Consider the following 20,639-nt stretch of genomic DNA (forward strand, 5'->3'; position numbering starts at 1 on the left):
TGATTTTGAACTTGTTCCATGCATCCTTTAATAAATGAACCTTAAAGACAGAATAGACTCATCAAATAAAAGCTACTTTGAGCACGCAAGCAAGTTTACATTGATCTCGTAAGTATAAATGCATATTGTAGGCTTTAGTTGAAAGAAATAAGTTAAACTAAATAACATTAGAAATATAAAGATTGCCAAGGTATCCCTTCAGTCCTTGTATAAATTGAGATCAAAATGTAGAAGATAGTGAAGATTTTACAAAATGTAAAAGTAGTATAGTTTAAATTTAGAGATTGATGCTTTCATTAGGATAACTTACAAGAGGGATCCATTACTATGAAAAGTACAAGCAAACTCAATGGCAGTGTTCCTAAGTTGGTGATGGGTAATTCTCAAGTTGAACACTTGAGAAGAAAGCTTTAAAATGTAAGTTCCGAATTTAAATCAAGCAGTGACAGGGCTGGCTATAAAGTACAAGTCGCACCCCTTAATGAAGAAAGAGAGATTTACAATTTTGAAGGACAAAATTCAAAATTCAATGCATTCCAAGAAGGTTGACCTTCCTTGATAAAATAGGTCGCACCCCTTCATGTTAATCACCATGTATGGAACCATTCGAGTGAAATTCAATATGAATTTGGGGCAGATTAAAAGTGTACTTCAGAACCGAACATGAGTCTCCAAGCAATCGAAGGCGATTTACAACCTGATTTAAGGCAACTTATAATCAAATGCAGGGCAAAATTCAGATTTTAGAGCAATTTTGATTGTCAATTCAGAAATCAAGAGGCAAATCTTAGATTGAGGTGTGACAAAATCAGAAAGAAGAAAATTTAAAACAATTATCAGTGCAAGAATCAGGTCTGAAAGTGAAGTTTTAAAACAGATAAAAGGTGCGAATTAATATTTATTTTTGCTTTCCTTTTCTTTCTTGTAGGATGTGACTGAGTCTAGAGATCGTAACTCTACATATCTGCAAAGTTTAACAAACTTGGCGAGTCTGTCCCATGCTTGGTCAGACTTAGCCAAGTTCGGGTGCCGGGCTACCCAAACCTGGCAGAGCCAACTTCGCTCTGGACCCGCAAAGTACAGAGAAGACATCTTGTAACTATGATACTAACCCACTACTGTTAACCGATATTGTCCAACCAATACAAATTTGCTAATTTTAGTACTTTACCGAGACTCCACCACTCCTATGATGTCAGATTATTTTTAAAACACCAACTTCCTACAAATTGAAGGGCTGGTCAAAGCAAGTAACACCTGCTGAAGGGGGAAAAAATGAAATTTCAAATTTAAGTTTGCCCCTCCATACAGATGCCCTGCATTAAACATGCAAGGCAGATCCCATGCATTAAACATCCAAGGTAGATTGAAATGTTTCATGAGTGAAACTCATAAACATTTATAAGTTGTGCTTGTTTAGAATCACTTGTCTGCCTTATCTATATATTCTTTGTTAATTTTTTCTGTGATTTGATGTCTCTTCCATCCTTCATTTTTCGTCTCTTTCTCTCTCTCTTCACACAATCCAACTCCTACCAATATGCACTCGGAAACTATCAAAATCATAAGGTTCACTGTCATCCTCTTTAGTAAAAGATCAAAATAAAGTATTTACCTCTTTCTTTGATACCCCTGCAACAATTTGTCCATCATCTTCCTCTTCTGCAACATTGTATTCCTCTTCCTTCATGCCTTCCAAAAGTTGCTGTTTTACTGCAAGATTGTCCTCTTCCGCACCCATGTCAATGTTAGAAAACTAGCCAAGGCATTCTTCTTTACCATCCTGCAACAAACTATTAACTTCAAAGCCTTTAGCTTCAGCAATCTCTTTTTCAAGTAGGAGATCATCTATCAATCCACCCTTCATCTGTCCATCTTCATCTTAATTTATAACTTCATCGTTCAATAGGTTACTTGCTGCAGCATTCTATCCTAGGACCTAAACCAATACAATCATCCTTGTAAAAATCAGATTCAACAATATTCCCGCAAAACCAATTCTTACCTCTTTCCCTTCTCCACTACAACTGTCATTCTGCCCTTTCGAAATGCAATCAACACTCCTGTAGCTTGTACGAGCAACTCATAATCTCCATCTTCATCCTCTATGACCAACTCTTTAATTCCATTAATCAAACATTCACCAGTGCTCTTACATACCTTCTTATCATTCGTATTCAATGGTTTCAATTGTGTCTAATCCCATCTTTCACCAACATGTACGTGTTTGCATAACCACTGTGCATTGCCTTCCTGCAAATAGTCTTCCCAGTAACATATGGCAGACAGCCACTATCATAATATCACATAAACATCATCATGGTAATCCCCTATCTTAAACTAGGTAGCCTGCAACCAAGCAATTAGATATGGATGCAAGTGCCTACTTCTTTCTTATTGTTTCTTACAAAACAATATTGTTTGTACTTCCACCATTCATAATATTGCATGACTTACCATCAATAAGTCTAGTCTAGTGGGACCATTTATTAAATTGCTTATAGATTCTTGTTGAACTCTAAATGGGAAAATTACAATTCTCTCCCATACCAATAAAATCATCCTCACAGAGAACAGATTGACCAACGTTCTCACAAAAACCAGATTTTACCTCCATTTCCTTCTCTACTCGAACTATCATTCTCATTTCCAAAATGCAACCAGCACTACTGCAACTTGTATGAGCAATTTATAATCTTCATGTTCATCCTTTGTGACTAACTCTTTAAATCCATTAATCAAACATTTACCAGTGCTCTTAGATACCTTTACATCATTCTTATTCAAGGATTTCAATTTGTGTTGAAAACAGTCCTTCAACAATATGTATGTATTTGCATATCCATTGTGTGTTGCCTTCCTGTTAAACTGCCATAGTCTTCCCATCAAGATATGACAAAAAATTCAGTGACATAATATCACATAAGACCTTATGATAATCTCCTATCTTAAATTTAACTAGACATTTAACTCACCAAAACTTGCAATCATCCTGCAACCAAGTAATCTGATACAGATCCAGGTGCCTCCTTTCTAACTACAACTTGTGTACTATTTCTTGTTAGATGAGATTGTTTGTACTTTCACCATCAATAGTGACATTGCAGAACTTACCCTTGCATGTACATCTTGTGTGAAATCAACTTTCCCTTTGAACTAATTCTTGTCCTGCATTCATCAAGACTCTTCTTGCAACAAGTATTTCTCCATTTGCTACATCTTCTCATTGTAATGGCTTGGCATCTTCCTGTTGGACTAACTACCAATGTTCCCATTTGGGATTCCTGACATGGCTTAACCGCCTCCTATGTTCTATAAGTCTAGTGGTTGTATCGGACATTGACAGGTTGATATTTTGGTGCAACGACAACCCTAGCTTGTAACAAGTGGTATCAGAGCTTGGTCATAGGTTCGAATCTCCTCAGGTAACACTAAGGGGGGAATTGTTGGACTAACTGCCAATGTTCCCTTTTGGGATTCATGATATGGCTTACCACCTCCTGTGTTCTACAAGTCTACAGGTTGTATCAGGTATTGACAGGTCAATCTTTTGGTACAATGGCAACCCCTAGCTTTTAACACTTCCTCATCTACAATTGCAACTCTCACTTTGCCTTCAATTCGTTTTTTGGTGTTTACATATTCTAGATATTCATAAAACTCATATCTCTAACTTCCACTTCTATCTTGATCTTCATTTCTGTATTTTTTCTGATTTCAACCCTCATCCCTATCTCTATATAATCGTCCATCTTTATTTTCATCTTAACATCTCCTTTGCTTGTTCTCAGATTTCTTGTTCAATTTCTCTTCAATGTTCAAGTCAAATTGGTCAGCATCTTCCATGGTATAAATCCTTATCAGACCCAATTCTTCTTGAATGCTTGGTTTTTAGCCCATTGATGTAATAGGCTGTCTTCTCCTTGTTTACTTCAGGAAGGCCTATTCCGATTAGAATTTTGTGAAATTCCTCCATCTATTCTCTAATTTCTTAATTATTTCAGGCACTGTATTCTCCTCTACAAATCTTACTCATAATCAACAAGAAAAAACTCCCTTCATCATTTCTACCATTTTATCCCATTTGCAAATCTTTTTTTTCCTCTTCTTCCTCTTGCAATTTGTACCGCTTTCCCCCAGATTTTAGCACATCCTTTTTCAATTTGGTTTTAGTAGAATCTTATTCTATCTAGATCTTCAACTTCTTCAAAGTCAAATTATATTTCCATTAGCTCCTCTGGATCCAAGTTCACAGTGAAGGTAAGAACTCCAACCTTTGGTCTCTTTCCCATCCTTGTTAATGATTTAACAAGAGGATTATTTAAAGCAACTGGTATTGCTTTATCTTCAACATTTTCTTATCATTCTCAACCCTTTTTAGTTTCACCCTCTTCACTTTCACATTCTCTCCTGCGAGCAAAAACTCTTCTAATTTATTGTTGTATGGCTTCAACCAACCTGCTCAGGGCTCTGAAATCATCAGTACATTCAAGATCTGGAGGAATTCTTCCTCCACTCTGAGCTCCACCTCTTCCCAAACCATGCAGGCTTCTTCTAGCATACATTTTTTACAACACCTACAAACTCGATCTTAGTGCAAACTGCCTCCCTCCAGTGAATTTGCCTACACACTCAAAATCAATTGGCTCTAGCAGCACTTACATAAATAACACGCACACTCTTCATTGTTTACCGCATGGGGTAAATAGATTAATGCACACAAACAATAGACAAGAACAATAGTACTCCTTTTATTATTCGCATATGCCAAAGAGATTACATAATGCTTACAATCATGATTACAATGATCCCGGAGGGTGTATATATACTTTCCGAAGAACCTTCCTGAAGGGCCGTCGGCTACATAACACTTACCGACGACATACATCCTGTCGGCTACACAATATTTACTGACGACATACATCCTGTTGGCTACACAATATTTACCGACAACATACATCCTGTCAACTAAACAATATTTACCGACAACATCATCCCCCCCAAAAGGAAAAAATTGTCTCCAGACAACAATTACAAAATATCGGAGAGAGATTAACAAAACGGAATACATTAACTGACTAACTATAACAAAATAAATTTGTTTCTGTCACACCACTTTCACATTCGTCCCGTGCCTGTACCAAACTGGTCTCCAAACCACGTTGCATCTGTAGCTTTTGCTAACACAATATTGTCTCCCTAATCAAACTGACCTTGATAGCCACTCGTGCTGCTTTCTCTGCTTCCAACTCCTGGGTACCCTTACCCAAGTGTCGTTGAACTACCTTCAACTGGATGATCAACTCCTCCGGAGCTCTCTATGCATCCACCAAGACAGCTTCACGTCCAACACCTACTCCAAGTGCCTCAAAGCATATCACCCCTCTCGAAAGGCTTGCTCTATTGTTCTTTCCACCTCTAGTACACAGGCACTCTATGCCTGCAGCAGCTCCAGGCCTCATCAACTGGTCACACTTCCCACAATTGATAACTGCACCGATTGGGGGTCTAGGAGGCATCGCCCCCAACGGGGTCGAGGGGCAACGCCCCCGCGAGGTCCTGGGGGAGAGCCTTAAGCACGCTCCCACAGCCACAGCCAAAACCAAATTAGCACTCTCAAACCCACACAAAAGTCCATAGATTACACTATTTTTGTCATTTTCTTCCGATTCCACACTCTTTCTAGCAACTGCTTATGTTTTACTACTTGTTTTTGTCTTTCCCTTCCCTTTGGCATCATGCATTACTCATTCCGAACTGTTTCAATCTGTCATCATTTTATTTTTTTTTTGGCTTCTTCCTCTAAGTTTTTCTTCCACTACCTCTTTCCTACAAACTCCATTTGTTCTTTTACTTGGTTAGGTCACTTATCTCTTCGTACGAACCAATTGTTCTATAAATTTCTCTACTTCCCAGGTGGTCGTATGGCCCTATTAGCTGCTCTACACTAGCCGTATATCACTTGATTTGCCTTACTGGGTGAATACCATACGCCGTACAGTCTCAAATGGTTTGCTTTATGGAGCCTTGCATCGTATGGCCGTGCCTTGCCTTATACTTTCTTCTATTCCACTGTACAAATTAGACATCAGACAAGCATTCCACTGTACAGTGGTTTCTATGCTTCCAGCTACTATAGGGAGCCCCACAAATATATGATAAAGATTGACTTGTGCTGCTATACTTGATGGATTTTATATTGCCATGCCTGGAGATTTGTGCCATCAGGATTCCCAACAGTTTGATCCCGTGTTGGTCTGCTGTGAGCAACTGGAATGTAGGTGACCACAACGTCGGCTGTCCCAACTTCTTCCAGGTAACTTCTAGTAGGATGTTTACCCCTGAACCTCCGTCCACAATTGTGTCTATCAGATTAGTTCCCAGAATTCCCATTTCGACGACCACCAGATGCCATCCGAATGTGAGGGCTAACAGCATTAGATCAGTTGTACTTGCTTCGCTTTACTTTTCCCTTCTGTTCGTTGCACTTGCTCCACTTTCCTTCTCCCTTCCGTGTTCCCCTAGTAATTTAGCAGTTGGAGCGGTGTTTGTAAGTGCCGATCGGAGTTGAGGCATTGTGAGCAGCAGATCATTTATTTTGACTGGTACTTCAGTTTGTAATAATTGTCGTACAATGTTATGTTCCGCACAGTTCCTTGCTAAGGTACCAATAGTGTCCTTCAAGTGTGCTTTCTCCGCCTACGTCGCCTTCTCAATTTCCATCTGTGTTTCCTCTAATCTCTTATTTTCCTTCGTCAGGCCAGGGTACAGTTTTGCTTGCTTTTGTGTGATTGCCAAAACCTCCTCTTCGTCCGTCCCGATGATGATCAAATTCACTCCTGATTTCAGGCACTTGGCATCCTCATGATCTCCAGGACCGCACCATCGACATAACAACTTTGGTACATCTGTCGTTGTATACTCTCGGGCAAAGTGGCCCCACAAATTGCATGCTTGGCATTGTACCATCGGGAGGCCATTTGCATCGTACTAAATTCGATTGCGGCTCCCATTATTATTGTTGGCATTGTTGTTGTTTTGCCCTCGTTTATTATTTTTGTACCCTCCCGACATAGCACCCTCATTATTGGTGTTTCCACTCTCTCCTGACACAGAAGCCCCTTGGGTCAGGAGCACTTGTTGAGGTCGTCCTGTTTTCATATTGAAGGGGCATTCTTTTGTGGAATGTCCCATGATCTGACAGATCTCGCAGGACTAGTTCTTTGGACAGGATCCCTTCATGTGACCTTTTGTCTTACATTCTGTGCACCATAGCTCGTTTCCCTTCGTCTCTTTCTGCATGTTTTTAAATTCTTTCATCATTCAAATCATATCATTCTGGAGAGTTCAGACCTTCTTGCTACCCTTTTCGTCATCGTTGCTATCTTCTTCCGAAGACGTGTCGTCATCTGAATCGGATGAGCTAATCTTCTTCTTTTTTGTTTTCTGCTCACTTTCTAAGTTCATCGCCAGATTGTATGCTTCAATGTATGATGATGGCGGCACAATCTTCATTTTCTTCCGTAACTTTGGGCGTAGTCCTTCAATGAACCATCTCTTTTGTAGCCCATCTATCGGCTTACTTTCCATCTTGTTTATTATTATTTTTAATTTTCTGGCATATACTCGAGCTATTTCATTTTTTCCTTGCTTTATGTTGTATATCTCTGCTACGATCTCATTGTTGTCGCGCAACAATTGAAATTCGATGATAAATTCCTTTTTAACTTCCACCTAATTGGTTAATTTTTGGGGATCTGTATCGGCAAACCAATCAATTGCTACACCCCTTAGGGTTGCTGGAAATTGTCACATCCATTCATTTGTGTCAGTTACGCCATTCACCGTCCAAATTGTTTTGCATGTCTTATAGTGTCTAATTGGCTTGGTCATTCCATCACCATCAAACTTTGGCAACTTCTCTTTTGGTCTTGCCATTATTACTTGATTTTGTGTATGGGCGTTGTTCGGCACTGCAACATCGGTGTTGTTCTGCACTCCGACACCAACACTTTGTATTCTGATACCAACACTCTGCACTCCGGCACCAACGCTTTGTATTCTAACACCAACGTTCTGCACTCCAACACTGACGTTGTTTCCATCAGCTGTGTTTTTTGGTGAAGAAGGGTCTTTGTTAAGCAAAATTGTTCGTTTCGAAAGTGTATCGTAGACGAAGAGTTCACTCCACACTCATGCTCCCTGGAAACTCTAAACGATGCGAGCTAATTCCCTTCCATCTAGATTCTCTTCCCTCAGCGAATACAGGTTCAAAAATTCCTCCCTTGCTTCTTCCACCAATTCCACCCGCAGTCAAGTCTCCTCTAACAATTCCTTGGTGCTTCGGTGTCCGTTGGCAATCTACTGAAACCTTCGTCTGCGCTCGGCTTGTTGTGCCAATATTAAATTTTCTTGTGCGGTGCGTAGTCCATCTTTTCCCTTTATCTTATTTCTATCCTTGTTAAGTGGATTTGGCATTAGTCTACCTTCGTTCCAAGTCCATTGAGCAACAGCACCAAATGTTTACCGCATGGGATAAATAGATTAATGCACACAAACAATAGACAAGAACAGCAGTACTCCTTTTATTATTTGCATATGCCAAAAAGATTACATAATGCTTACGATAATGATTACAATGATCCTGGAGGGTGTATATATACTTTCCAAAGAACCTTCCCGAAGGGCTGTCGGCTACATAACACTTACCGACGACATACATCCTGTCGGCTACACAATATTTACCAACGACATACATCTTGTCGGCTACACAATATTTACCGACGACATACATCCTGTCAGCTACACAATATTTACCGACGACATTCATCAAACAAAATTTTAAATAGCAAAGTTATAAGAGAAATGCTCATAAAATGTAGGGAAAAAACATAGATTTGATATGTCAATCAGAAATTACAAACTCAATGCAAAAGGTTAACCCTAATGGCTTTACAAAATACAGTAAAAACCTGAAATGTACATTAAATTTTGTAAGAGGACATTGCAACATCAAAATGCCTTCAAATTTTGAAATATCCTTCAGACGCAACTCTCCAAACTCAATCTCAAATCTGCAACAAAATCTGGAGGTATTCTTTTATTTCAGAATCCTCTTCTTCAGAAACTACACACCCGAAGCTGTCCCCCTTGCTACACAGCCACCATGAAAATAAAACCACCCAAAACTGGCCAAGAAATACTAACCCACTACCCTCAAACAGGTATTGTCCAACCAATACAAATTTGCTAATTTTAGAATCTTACTGAGACTCTGCTACTACTAGGATGTTAAGCTAATTTAAAAAATCCCACTCCTTACAAATTGAAGGGCTGGTCAAAGCAGGTAACAACTATAGAAGGCAAAAAAATGAAATTTCAACTTTAAGGCTACCCCTCCTCCATGTGGATGCCCCGCATCACAGATCAGTCTAGCGAATCTAGGATAAATCTTAATTGGCTGATTAATATTTTTCCTTTTCTTTTTCTTTTTTCAAAATGATTTTGTTATTAATTATTCCAAGTACTTATGAGCTATTACAATGGACTCTAAAAATATATATAATATGCATTGTAATTTTAAAACATTAACAATTCACTAACATAAATGAACCTATTTTAAATTATTTTATAAGATAATTATGCCAAATGCATTTATATTAAACAAATTATCTTAAAATAGAATTAAGAAGCTCCTTTGAGGTATTTATAACCATCTATGCCTTTCATTTTTTATTGATATATTATAACCATATGTGTCTTCTATTTTAACCTTTCTTGTTGTACTTATAACGATTTGAATTCGCTGAAATAGTGTTTTTCATCTCCCCCACATTGTTAGGCTAAATGTTCTAATCCTTAAAAATGTATTTAAACATAGAATTGTGAAGAGGCTCTAGCTTAAGGGTGTTGTCGGTAAATTCTATATTGTAGCCAACGGGTAGGATTGTATCTGAAAGGGTAGAATTGTATCTAAAAGGGCACGTAAAGGTTGAGTCAACCCTTCAGGAAAGTATATTTACACCGTCCCGAAGGGACTTTGAGACATCATCATAATCATATTGTAAGCATTGGAATGCATATTGCGTATATGAATAAAGTATCTATTCTATGTTATATCTTACTGTACTACATGCGATAAGTATCCGTTTACCCTATACGGTAAACATTTGGCACCGTTGCCAGTCGAATCTGGAACAAAGGAAGTGTCATGAAGATTAATGCCTAATCTACTTAATAAAGATAGGAATAAGATAAAAGATAAGGATGAAATATGCACAACACAAAAAGTATTAATTTTAGCACAACATGTGTAGCATAGGCGGAAGCTTCAGCAGATTACCCACAGACACCTAAGGGGTGAAGAAGCACAGACAGAGGAGTGCATTCACCTAGCAGACCAAGGAGTGTCAAGGAATTGCTAGAAGAGACTTGACAACGATTGAATTTGGTGGAAGAGACAAGAGAGGAGTTCCTTAACTTGTATATGCCGAGGATAGAGAATCCGAACAGAAGGGAAGTAACTCGCACGGCTCAAAGTGCCTAAGGAGCACAAGCATGGAGTGAACTCTTCGTTCCTGATACACCTGATGAACAGATACAAGCAAAGAATAAAACAATTTCACTTGAGGAAGATCTTTTCTCACCAGGTAACGCGGTTGTTGGAAGTAGAGCGGTTGTCTGAAGCAGCGCAGTGGTGCAGAACAGCACAGGTACACAACAAGTACCATAGAATTAGAAGAAACTAGCAATGGCAGGACCAAAGGAAAAATTGCCGAAGTTCAATGGTGATGTAATGGCAAATCCGATTAGACACTGCAAAACATGCGAAACCATATGAACGGCGAATGGTGTAACGGACTAGGATGACTGGGTCCGACAGTTCCCGGCCACCCTACGAGGTGTTGCGATTGATTGGTTTTTGGATGTCGATCCACAGAAATTAACTACATGGGCAGAAGTTAGGAAGGAGGTCATAGCAGAGTTCCGACTGCTAAGGGACGATAATGAAATTGCAGCAAAAATATATAGTACAAAGCAGGGAAAGAATGAAACAATCCGTGTATATGAAAGAAGGCTAAAAGAATAGGTAGGGAAGATGGAGAGCCCATCGACTGACGAATTAAAGAAACGATGGTTTGTTGAAGGGCTACGGTTAGCACCAAAGTAAAAAATGAAGATTATACCTCCAGCATCATACGCAGATGCGTATAATCAGGCAATGGATCTAGAGAGTGAACAGAAGACGAGCAAAAAGAAGAAGCACAAATCGTCAGACTCAGATGATTCATCTTTTGAAAGTAGCAGCAGTGACAAAGAATCAAGTAAGAAAGTTTGGGTGTTGCAAAAGGATATGCTACGAATGATGAAGGAATTTAAAAATCTGAGAAAGAATCTCGACTCAATGAAAAGGGAATTGTGGTGTATGGACTGTAAGGAGGGCCACACAAAAGGCTCCTACCCGAAAAAACAATTTTGCGATATCTACCAGATTGCGAGACATTCCACAAAGGAATGCTCGTTCAATATGAAGACAAAGGGACACCAGCAAGTGTTACTGACACAAGAAGTATCCACCTCAGGAGCAGGAACGAACACGAACGAAGACACAATCTCAGGAGGATACCATAACAAAAGCTGGCGCGGACGAAGCGGTAACAATAACAATAATACCAATAATGGAGGCCGAAGTCGTATACAGTACGACTCGAGTGGACGGTCGATGATACAATGTCGTGCGTGCAGCCTCTGGCAGCACTTCGCCCGAGACTGTACCACGAAGGAAATGCCACAATTGTTATACAAATGGTGCAGTCCGGGATACCACGAGAATTCAAAATACCCTAAGCAAGGGGTGAACATGTTAAGCATCAAAGCATGTGATGAGAAGATACTAGCCATCACTCGCGAACAAGCAAAGAAGGCAATGTACCCAGATGCAGTGGAAGAAAAGAAGAGGTTACAACAAGCACACACAGAGTTGGAAAAACAAATGGAAACGGAGAAATTACAAACAAAAGACACTGTTGACACCTCGAAGTGAAACTGATGCAAAGGTAAAACACAACGGAAGCAAACACAATAGCAATAAGAACCAGCACCAGCAAGAGACAGATTATGAAATTCTTCTATTTAATTTATCAAATGAACAGTACACACATTAGCTCCTCTTGCAAATTTCTTCTCTCTGTAACTTTGTTTCTAGAAACTTTGCTCTCAAGCTTGACCTAGACCTAAACCTAAAACTCTATTTATACTTGCTAAGACGGTCTACGGAAAATTCTAGATTATTACAAAATAGAAAATTCTAGATCAGTATAGAATAGGGAAGAATGACCCCACAATGATTTGTACAAATCCCAAGAAAATTATCTTATCCTAATGATGAAATCAAGATAAATTTCTCAAGTCGGCTCATGCATAAAACTTGACCTAAATACATAAAACTTGACCTACTTGACCTAAATACATAAAACTTGACCTAAATACTTTATATAAAACTTTGACCTAAATACTTTATGTGGGTGCTCCTACACCATACTCCCCAGGAAATTTTATCTCAAGCCCACTTGAGATGAGCTCTTGTAGAGTGGTACCTTGCTTCTTGATATCTTGTTCAGTCATCCACACAGCATCTACATCCAAATAACCTTTGAGTTTTACCAAATACTGATTGGACTCCTTTCCTTTTCGTTGCTTAATGACTTTGGTGTCAAGTATCCTGTCTAGTTGTGGTGTCTGCTTAAATGGTAAACATTGAATGGCTTCTGTATCAAATTCTAAATGTCTCCGTTTTTGATCTGCATGCTTCTTATACTTGTCAGAGGTGTTTTGGAGTTGTGCTTTGACTTCATCATGGATTTCTTTTATGGCAATAGCAAATTCTTCTCCTTGGGCACTAACTTGTTACTGTGAACTCATATAAAATTAAATAACCTTCTTGCAATGCCTTAGTTGTAGACGACAATACTAAACATGACACCACTTTCGAAAGCAACGAAGGAAACAGGAAAGGATGGCAGTGGAACGACTACAGCAGACCTAATGCTATTGGCACTCACAACGGAAAGACATCCAGCAGTAGTAGATATGGGTATCCTAAGAACAGTACTCACGGACACAATTGTCGATGAAGGGTCCGGTGTAAACGTACTATCAGAGGACATATGGAAAAAGTTGGGACAACCTACATTATGGTCACCTACATTTCAATTACTCACTGCAGATCAGCACGGAATCAAGTCGTTGGGAACCCTGATGGCGCAACTGGTAACCATCGGAATGCAACCATTCTTATTGGATTTCGTGGTCATTCCATTAAAAAGAAAAGGGTATGACGCCATCCTTGGAGGGGTTAGCTAGTACAGGCAAAGGTGAAACATGATTAGAAACGAAATACCCTGTCCATGGAATGCGGAGGCCAAAGATTTGTAATCGACTCACATACAGATGATAGGTGAGGAGGCAACGTCGTCGGATTCCGAAGGCGAAGTTGGAGGGGACGACGAGGGGAAGAAGAGAATCGAACTTGATGAAGAGGGAGTATTGAGACTAGAAGGAGGTTCTAATGATGATGACTTGGACTCAGTGAACGGCCTACTCCATTAGCAAATGGAGGACTACAAGCTCTTTCCGAGCTGTAATATGTTAAGGGTCAACGAAGGTAATAAAGGAGAGAAAAATGAACGTCCGAAGGAATACAGAGAAGCGAAAGAACGCAAGGTAGTTACAACTAAAGTTGAAGGAAAGAACATACCATATGGCCAATACAAGAGGAAAAACATACCATATGAACCCAAAAAAAGAAAAGGTTTCACTGTACAGTACATGTTGAATGGACCGCATGGAAAGAAAAGGTTACATCGCACCACGGATTTAGAAGAACAGTACCGGTAGCAAGGAAAACACATTGTACAGTTTGCATAGGACACAAAGAGGAAGGGCTTAATAAAAACTGTAGTAGTACGGAGTGAAGGTTCTAGAATCAAGAATACAGTTATTGACGGAAAGGAGTGGCAACCGATGGAATTCATGGTAACAAGTTTAAGGATCGCGATTGAGAACAAACTGGGAGATATGGAAAGCCTAAAGGAGAGTGAATAATTTAAATAAACTTGATGAGCGACGATTGCAAACACAATGGGCCACGGAGGTTACACAGAATAGGCGAAAAGTGTGGCATGACAAGCATTTGAAATTGAATAAATTTCAACCAAGACAGTTAGTTTTAAAGTATAATGGACATAACGAGATCAGACCAAGCAAATTTAAAGTTAAATGGATCGGATCATACAAGATTTGCGAAATTGGCGATAATGGGGCAATAAAATTATGTACGCTTGACGGGAAGGAAGTACCCGATGCAGTGAATGAGTCAAAGCTAAAAATCTATCATGAAACAAATAACGTGCCTATACAAATGAACAATTTAGAGACAATATAAGAAGGAATAAAAAGTAGTAATGTATATATGCAAATAAGTAAATAGGCATAATAAATAAATATGTATAGAATAAGAAGTTAAAAGAGGAAACTATAAAATGTATTGAAGCAACGATAAAATATAAACTGAAGGCTCTATAAGGTATCGTAAGGTCAAGAAGGACAGGAGATTGTAGCCACCATACGGTCCACAGGAGCAACCATACAAGACCACCATACAAGGCATACAGGATAGTCACAAAGGAGAAGCAAGTACCGTACGGACTATCTGGGAAAGGACACCACACATGTGAACACTATACAGCCGTATGGACAAGAGGAGAAGCAATACCGTCTGGCTAGGAATATCGTACTACCGTACAGACACAAGCACAATGGAAACACATCATAAACACTGGAAACATAAATCAAAAGTAGGAGTGTCGTACTTGGGAAGTAAATGAGGGAAAGTTACTGTACGGCCAGATTAAGGGGACTGTATGGCTTGGGAAAGGTGTGGAATTAAGTACAAAGATGTCATGTCCCCAAATTTTTTGGTGACAGTTCGATTTAATTAATTTAATTAATGGTTGTCCAAGGACGACTAATTAATTATTTTAATTAAATAAATAATATTAAAAGATAACCTTGTATTTAATAAAGTGACTTGGAAAATATTTAATAAAGTCACTTGAGGGATAAGATCAAAAAGGTTCTAGAAGTCTCTGGAGAGGATGGAGGGAAAAGAATAAATAGGCACCCCGGGGCTCCATTCGAATCAGGCAGTTGATTATCTTTTTTTTTGATTTTCAGGTTGTGATTCAATCACAGGTGCATTGTGAAACCTAGGGTTTTCGCAATTGTCACAGTTGGCCATTGAGAACGATAACTCTCAATTGGTACGCAATTTTGAGGGTGTGAAATATCATCTGAATTATTGCAGATTGGAGGTGACGCTGTAGTCATTTCGTCAGGGCGACTATTTGTGGCTCAAGGCCAATTTCGAGTTGACGGGTTCTGAGCTTTGACATGTGAAATTGGGATCAGGGCCAATTACAAGGTTATGCAGTTAGCCGGCAGTTTGCGGCGAATACTTAAGGGTTGGTTGCAGGTAGAAACTCCAAGTCGACATTGTTCGCGGATCGCATGCCACACCTCTCCACGGGATTGATCTCGCACTCTCATCCTGGCATGTCACTGGTCAACACATGCATTATTCCATAAGGCAGCCTGAAGAAGCAAACGGAAGCAGAAATCGCACAAAGGTTAGTTTAATTGCAGAGGAGTTTTTCCGTATCAGTTTCAACCTCCCTAGCAACCAGCAGGCTCGGCTTCAAATAATTCGGGCACCTTCGCAAGATGCAATCTGCATTTAATCAAAACTAATCTGGAAATCCAACAAAGGATTCGACCATGCAAATTACAGGTTAAGGAGTAATCTATTGGGAAGCCAACGTGTAGGGAGGAATGACCACAAAACCGGCCAGCAACGAGTTTGAAGAAATCGTGTTCATCTGCGGTAGTAGGGGCATCGGATTACCGATGCAATAATAGAGCTAGGCCGAACGTGTCAGCGAAGCCTGTGATTGGGGAAAGGAGCGGACGGAACTTGTTGGAAGGTTGCGGGGAAGAAAATTGCGAGCCTGGGAAAAAAATATATATATATATATACAACCTTATAACCGGAATTAGACAGCCCGCATAGCATCATTTCAGGTTTTCACTCGGTAGCAGCCAGTCTGGGTGATTGATAATCAAGGGGGAGAAAGAATTAATAGTGCGGCAGTTGGAGTGGGAAACAGGTTAATCGGAACGACCAGACGCCATAATCACTGGGTGGGCATCAGCACGCAGAGTTGCAGAGAAAAGCAATCATATAAATCCCAATCAAGTTTGAGCTTTGAAAGTATTGAAGCAGCGGGATCAAAGCTTCTAGGAACAAAAACTGTTTATGAGGTGCTCCAAACATTGGACAGAGAAAAGCACAAGAAAGAAGGACCCGTTTACTACTATGTCTTCAACACTCTGCTTTATTGTTTGCTTGTCCTGCATATATATTGGTGGGTTTTGATTTACCGTATGCTCGTTAGGCAGATCAAGGCAAGAGGAAAGCTTGGAGATGATGTGAGATCGGATTCTGAAGGCGAGGACAAAGAAGATTGAAAAATGACGAGTTCCAGCGAAAAACTACCGCACGATCAAGTGGAATAATGGCTTGAATGCAATGTTTGTTCAAGTGTTAACAACTATTTTATACAAAAATGGTGGAACTCAAAACACACGGTTGTTGAAATTCATTGTAGAATATGAACTGCAAGATTCATTGTTGCAGTAGCTGGGTTGGATTTCAGATAGTGTAAGTAGATGCTCACACTTTTATGTTACTCGTAATGTATAATTATAGGGTCATCTCAGTGGTATCAGAGCCTGTTTGCAAACTATTTGACGAATTGCCACAGTACAATATTGGGATTTAGTGACCTTTATAGCTAGGGTCATTACAAAAGAATCATTGTATGGACCGTACAAGGGAGGCAAAGGAAACACATAAGAAGAGACATCTTGTACGGCCAAGGGCAAGGAGAAAGCCGTATGCCAGGAGAGGCAAGTAGAGAGGACATAATAAGTGATATCGTATGACCTTTTTTGTTAAACAAGGAACTTACATTCTCGGTCGTACGGACAACACTAGGTAGGTCACAAAGAAAAGCACCGTACAGTAACATGAAAGCATAAAAGAAGAGAGATCACCATACGGCCTAAGAGTACGGATCAAGCATTACAGACAAAGAATAGAGAGCACTGTACGGTAAGAAAGGCAAGGAAGGGAAAGCTATAAAACACCACTGTACAGTCTAGGAGAAATTGAATGCAAGGAAGGAAAGTAGATCGAATAGACCACCGTACAGACGTAGAAGAAGGGTGATAGGAGGTTCTTAAAAAAAATGACGACAAATCAAAACAGTTCATAATAAATAACGTATAGTGCCGAAGGGAAGGACATAAACAGGTAGTGAAGAAAACATAAGCGGTTGGCAAAAAAAGTATGGAATCGAAAGAAAATCACAAAAAGAATGGTGTGTTCCATGGACTTCTGTGTGAGTTTGAGGGTGTTATTTTGGTCTTGGCGACGGGGGCGCTGCCCCTCGACCCCGCACTGTATCACAATAGAGAGCACGCCTGGGGCTCTGCCCCAAGACCTTACAAGGGCACTACCCTTCGACCCCATTGAGGCCGTTGCCCCCTAGACCTCCGGTTAGTTCAATTATCAGTCGTGGGAAGTGTGACCAATTGATGAGACCTGGAGCTACTACAAGCATAGAGTGTCTATGTGCCAAAGGTGGAGAGAGCACCGGAGCAAGCCTTTCAAGAGGGATGCTACGCTTTGAGGCACTCGGAGTAGGTGTTGGTTGGACTTGAGGCTATTTTGGTGGATGCATAGAGAGCTTGGGAAGAGCTGACCATCTAGTTGGAAGCAATAGAAAGACACTTGGCTCAGTGTACCCAGGAGTTGGAAGCAAAGAAGGTGGCACCGGTAGCTATCAAGGTCAGCTTGGCTAGGGAGACATTATCGTGTTAACAGAGGCTACAGATGCAACATATTTTTGGAGACCAATTCGGTGCAGGCACAGGAGGAATGTGAATGTAAGGTGAAGGAAAAAAATTTATCCTACTATAGTTAGTCACAATTAATGTATTCCATTTTGTTAATCAGTCTCAATAATTTTGTAATTGTCGTCATGAGACGACTTTGCTTTTTGGGGAGGATGATGTTGTTGGTAAATTCTATATTGTAGCCGACAGGTAGAATTGTATCCGAAAGGGCGCGTGACGGTTGAGTCACCCCTTTAAAAAAGTATATGTACACCGTCCAGAAGGGACTTTGAGACATCATAAGACATCATCATAATCATATTGTAAGCATTGGAGTACATATTGCATATATGAATAAAGTATCTGTTCTGTGTTATATCTTACTATACTACACGCAATAAGTATCCTTTTACCCTGTACGGTAAACAAAGGGCTTATATATTCAGCCCAAATGCTTTATTGCTTAAAATCTCCCTGCACATAGAATACTGAAGCACTTTTAAGAGTCCCAGTTTATGACAAATAACATGATAAAAATTTGAGCTGGTAAATGAAAAGAATCAATCACTCTCACAAATTTTACAAGAAATCAAATATTGCTCTGTAAAATACTGCCGAATCTTCTGGAATGGGGCAAGAAGAGAACTAGAACGATCAGATCTACTGAATTATAATCAACACAGTAAAAAATCCACCCCTGGAAATATATTAAAAAGTACTTAAAAGCAGATTTCATTTAAAGACTGTTAATTACATTCTGATTATTTCAGAAATCTGTTAGCAAAATTAGATTTAATTAATGGTGATGCAGGAGCATTCAACACCAATCAGGCAGCTCGCTATTTAGAACTGGCAGCTACAATTGGCACAATTTCTTTCAATAGAGATGGCAGTTTCATCAAATTTCGAATTTAGTGTAGTTTGAAGAGGCGGAATAGAGCGATTACTATTAGTGGCAGCAGTTATTGCTCAAGGCTTTGGAAGATACTTAGGCATTTTACATAAGGAATTTGTGAAGGTGTTTTCTTTATAAGTTGGCAAAACTATCCACGGCAATTTGACCATGTTTGGGTATTTAGAGGTAACCTCGTGATGAAAGGTTTTCTTTGGGCTTGGGAATAGGCGTTAAAACTTAAAAGAAAGCTATTACAGCATATTCAGTCATATGTTCTTTTTTTGAAAGTCTAAAGCATTTTGTCTTTAGGTAATTTATTTCCGAGGATTCTTTCTGACTCTATGTTAAGTCTGTAATCAGATCTAATTAGTAATGAACTTATGTTCTAGCGGTGATTGTTTCTACGAATGTATAAAGAGTTGTATACGTGAATGGCTGCAAGAAAGGCTACCGCTAATTTAGTTCACTCTCCTTGGCCGCATCACATGGTGACTGTATATTCTAATTATTTATAACTCGGGACAAGCATCTCACTTACGAATCACTAAGCTTGATATCTTCCTTTAGTGTAAATAGACTTCGATTATGGGGAAAAAAAATATAACTTCATCTCAAAACAATAAAATTCTCTTCTGTTACTTAAATTCAACGATCGAAGGAGGATGCATAATATCTGTTCTGTACTTTAACGATTTAAGGAAATATTGGGCGAGATTTCTGGACCAAAAAATACGCTCATTTCTCGGATATATTTGCTTTCAATTCCATCTTCTCCGAATTACTTTCATAACTCGGTAATAAATTAACAATACATTCTTACAGTGTTCTAATTATCAGTCTCCTTTAAGCTCAGTCCCGGAAAATCTCTTTGGCTTAATACCCATTCATCTAAAAAACATATTACAATTGCACAACAGACAAATCAGCCACGTCATAACCAATTAAACGATACTTGTAGGCAGTTTGGGATAACCTCATTCAATACTGTACCCTATAATAATATACGGCACCGGATCATCAATAAAAGAAAATGATGCAGAATACCACATATCAGTAAAGCCACGACAGTACTCGGAATCAGTTAACCTCCCCCACTCCTGAATCCATTAGTAAAATCGAGGGAATCGAACGTATGCTCTCTATTTCTCTCACAATAGACAGTTAAACCGACTATCTGGACTATTTGCTATTTGTAAACGAAATTGCTAAGAAGAATTTGGGGAAAAGGCATGCACCTGAGGTAGAAAAGAATAGAACGAATAAATGAATGAATTTGATGACATTCATAAGTCTGAACAGTCTAAATAATCTGAAAATAACATCTTTAAACAATCTTTATATCTTCTGCCATGAAAGTTAAAATCTCTCGTACGGTGTGAAACTGGAGAGATAACTCTGTGTGAGAGTTCTAGCGAAGTGTTGGTAAGCAGAAAGTTAATTGATGGCTTTGCCTGGAGGATACGAGCACTACAGAGCAGGGCCTTTGGAGTTGAGGAAAGGGCAAATGATAATGGAGATTGTGGTTGAGAGATAAGGGTTTTTTCTACCCTCCATTTCCCGCTTATGTTGATTATATCCATTCTGCAACCTGCGCTTAAGAACTCCTTAGCGGGGCCGCTAAATTTATGACGCCGCCATCGTTTTCAGTAACGAGAAACGATTTAAGTATGAGATAAACAATTCATTTAAAAAACACGTCTTATGACGTAATCCAAGAAATGGGATCAAA

At 39.4% G+C, this 20,639-nt stretch overlaps 1 protein-coding gene across 7 annotated transcripts in view; it reads right to left on the bottom strand.

Moving 5' to 3' along the window:
- The window catches only part of LOC149570819 (thiosulfate sulfurtransferase 16, chloroplastic-like), a 63,932-nt gene that overhangs the window by 43,161 nt on the left and 132 nt on the right, over window positions 1–20,639 (bottom strand). The window contains exon 1 of one of the 7 annotated variants that reach the window (XM_089812401.1): window positions 20,283–20,634. The exons of 1 other annotated variant lie outside the window; for it this stretch is intronic. The gene's annotated coding sequence lies outside the window, so the exon portion shown is untranslated. Of the gene's footprint in view, window positions 1–20,145; window positions 20,635–20,639 lie in introns of those variants that run through there. 5 more of the 7 variants (XM_089812399.1, XM_089812396.1, XM_089812392.1 and 2 more) reach the window with 5 other exon arrangements.

The sequence above is a fragment of the Cupressus sempervirens genome, chromosome 2 (assembly GCF_028749045.1).
Source record: "Cupressus sempervirens isolate cs-2001-9-10 chromosome 2, ASM2874904v1, whole genome shotgun sequence".
Classification (NCBI taxonomy): domain Eukaryota; kingdom Viridiplantae; phylum Streptophyta; class Pinopsida; order Cupressales; family Cupressaceae; genus Cupressus; species Cupressus sempervirens.